The 3,596-nt window shown below is 38.5% G+C and overlaps 1 protein-coding gene across 2 annotated transcripts in view; it reads left to right on the forward strand.

The window, feature by feature from the left end:
• WAC (WW domain containing adaptor with coiled-coil) overlaps positions 1-3,596 on the forward strand; it is a 61,168-nt gene that overhangs the window by 46,191 nt on the left and 11,381 nt on the right. The window lies entirely within an intron of this gene.

Raw genomic sequence — 3,596 nt, forward strand, 5'->3', positions numbered from 1 at the left:
AGTCATCGTGCAAGTTACTACACAAAAGCCTTCAAGTGTAGGTTTCAGCCAGCATGCAACCACTCTTCAAAAGATCAGAGTAAACTGGGCTAGGTAAGATTAATATCCCATACAGACTGTCAGACAGGGTTGCCTGTGAAAGGACTTGAACTAGACTCAATAACCAATACGGTTCCTTTGAGTAATACATTCCAAGCAGTTGACATACATCCAGTTTCCCTGTATTACCAGAACAGGATAGGTTTCATGCAGTTATAAAATATGGATGGCAATTCTACTGGATTTCCCATTATGTAAAAATAGCCCAAACTCAGTCTGAGCCCTCTACATCATCTTAAAAACTGGGTACAACAAACAAGGCAGAGTTCCTTTTTCACTGCGTAGAGCTAAAAACTCAGTGACTCAAACTATTTGAGACTACTCCACAGTTTAACTCCATCACTTAATACATAACATTTTCCACATAACAAAAATATCATTATTATAAAAATTTATTGAAGTTTATGTTCTTTGTAAATTTCAACAGAACTTTGGCTGTAAGAAAATAGTTAGGAGGATAATTATTCATTTGAGAGAATTTCAAAAGTACTGGTACTTTAAGCGACTGAAAACACTCAACTGCTAAATATCAAATCACATGTAAAACCTGCAGGTCTGGCCTATCTTTTCCCTCTCCTTTTTTCTGGCTAAGGTCAAGCATTGGGTTTTTTAAAAATACTTTTAATTCCTAGAAAAAGCAACCTGGGTAGGAAAAACAGATTTTAAACTACACATTTTGCACTCTCACAGGGAACTAAGTGCAAGTGTACTCACCTGTTTTTCTGCATGGTCTGCAGGCCAGCCTTGAACATGCTTTATAAGATTTTCATTGAAGTGTGCTGCTAGCGTAGGTGTTAATGAACAAGTGGGTCGTACAGATGTATTCTGTGGTGCAGGTGTTGAATTTGATGCACTAGTACTAGAGGTATGATTTGGACCTGGTGATGGGCTTCTTTGACTACTAGAATTTTAAAAAAAAAAAAAAAAAAAAGCATTTAAGAATGTATGTAAGCCTATAGTGAAATAAACACTTAAAATTCATTGTTTCCAGCCACAAAAATACATGAAGAATTTAAACCACAAGTAAGTGCTTCTGGTAGACCAAACCTGTGCTACTTTTCTGCAAACATCCTACTCCTACAGGAACTGTTTGAATGCTACAATGTAACAGGGTTTTTTTTAGTTGGTTGGCCATTTCTGGTTTTTAATTTTCAAGTGATGGAAGCTGTGCCTACATTTTAGTGTTGGATAGAGAATATATACACATATATTTTCCCTTCAAATAGTTGCAAATCTAAGATCTTCAATAATGATGTATCAGATGGAGTCAAGCAGGTTAATTCCACAGAATACTGGCACATGTCACAATCATTTAAGAACAGAGCCTGATCTCCTGATCTAAAAATATAGCCATATGGGCTTTGAGGGTTAAAACCACTTACTAATGCCAGAACACAAACAAGGTGATACTGTACATCCTTACTTAAATCACTCACGAGAATAGAAATAACAGAGGAGCAATATGTTTGTAGATACCAACTTGACTACTCATGCTGCTGTTTTTCTGGTTGGTGTGTTAACCTGTTGCTGGAGAACAGATGCATGGGGACATGTTCAGATGATGTGTACTGTAGGACAAATCAAAAATTCTGTGCCTTAGACAAAGCCTTTGACTGTCCTCTTTCAGATCTCCATATGCAAGCAAACAATATTTACATTATCCGAACACTACACCAATACATAGCTTTTCCAATTCTATTTTGCAATTGTAATTCCTGGTCAAAAGCTTTTCTAATTTTTACTAAAAAACTCTCATGCTGATCTTGGCATAGTAGTATTTTGCAATGCACAGTGCTCAAGATTATGTTATCTACAAAGTATTCTACCCATCACTTTACGCAATGTTGGTTTTTTTTAAACAGGATTCCTCTAATAACTACCCCTCACTCCACTTTACAAGATATTTTCCCTCTTCTACCTCGTTATGCTCCTGTATAGGAGTGGCCTTCTTAAGAATCCCATCTCTTTAATAAAACCCTATTCCTGCTGCAATGACTAAAAAAGGTAGGTACCACTTAGGTAAATCTCTGGTAAACTGATATGACTGACTAATCCACGAGGACTCCTACATGCCCAATCTGCAAATACTCATCCTTCCCCTCACATTTGGATGGTAAGATTCCTAGGTAAGAGATTTGTTTCGCTTGTATCACTTCTCTCAAGTTATGATATACAACCTGAACACCTAACATTAAGCCCAACAAACTACAGAAGTTCCCCCAAAATAAGTAAAAGTCACTGATACTTAAATTTATTTTCCATGTGTCCACAAGCCCGGGTGTCAGGGCCAGCATGAATACCACTCTCGTATTGTATGGATCCAACCACATCTTGACAACTGTCAGCTATAGCTACACAGTTCTGCTGTGTGTAAGAGTTCATCATTGTTCTTCAGCTTCCATATTACCAGCAACTGACAACTCCACTGCAGCTTTCACCAGTATCAAACCTGCTGTTAGTATATCACCACTATCAAACAAATGATCAGAACGTGAGGGTTTGTTTCCTCCTTCTAAGCACTGCTGTCCAGGTAATCTGATCTAGGAAACCAGAACTTGCACAGGAATGATATATAACCCATGGTGAGGAAGCTTAGAAGCTGATGTTTCAGCACATGCCCTTTTCTACTCCCCCATTCCTTGCAAAAATAAGGCCCCTACACTCCTGCTTCCCTTTCCAGCATTCATTCAACCACTCCCATGCCCACCCCCCTCACAGAGAGGGGCTCTGTTCTGTTTTGCTAAGAAGAGGTGGGAGCAGCACTAGCTATCCATGCGAACATGGACAAGGACAGGTCAGGATGAGAACAGTCTGTACTGTCCTCTCCACCCTTCTAAGGGAAGGCAAATCTTGAGCAGAACAAGAACATCACTGGCGCCATAACAGTGATGGCACGTCACAGTTACAATGTTCTTTGGTGCTACACATACTGAAAAATAATAGTACTAATTGTGTAAGTACCTAGCCATTAATCCTAAAATTATGTTTACAGACACTCTCCCACCACCAGCAGCTTTTCAACACACGCCATAATTTCAGTCTATTTCTTAAAACTCTCTTAGTACTTGCCTGCAGGTGACAAAGTACTATGAAGAAAAAATAAATTTGACAGGAATCTCAGTTTCCTCAATAGGAAATTTGGGAGAAATTCATCACCTAACCTACCTCCTTGAGTACTGAAAACATCCTAGCATAATGCAACTATCTTTACAGTGCAGTGCCCAGCCATTTACCCTAATCACTCCCACTTGCAAAGAATTACAGCAGGTTTCCAAACAGCCAGCAAATTAGGCACAGTACACTGCTCCGCAACACCAAAGACTTTAATCTCATTCTTTCTGGTAAACTCAGACTTGTTTAAAAGTTTAGAATATATTAAAAAAAAAAGTTGCAGAGAAACATTTTGGTGGACAGCTTTGTGAAGAGTTGTATACATAGATTTTCCTTGATTTCAGGCGGCAGAAGTTGAAGAAGGCAATATATAATGTCTGTCTCTT

Source organism: Athene cunicularia (genome assembly GCF_003259725.1).
Source record: "Athene cunicularia isolate RWA chromosome 2 unlocalized genomic scaffold, athCun1 chr2_part1, whole genome shotgun sequence".
NCBI classification, from domain to species: domain Eukaryota; kingdom Metazoa; phylum Chordata; class Aves; order Strigiformes; family Strigidae; genus Athene; species Athene cunicularia.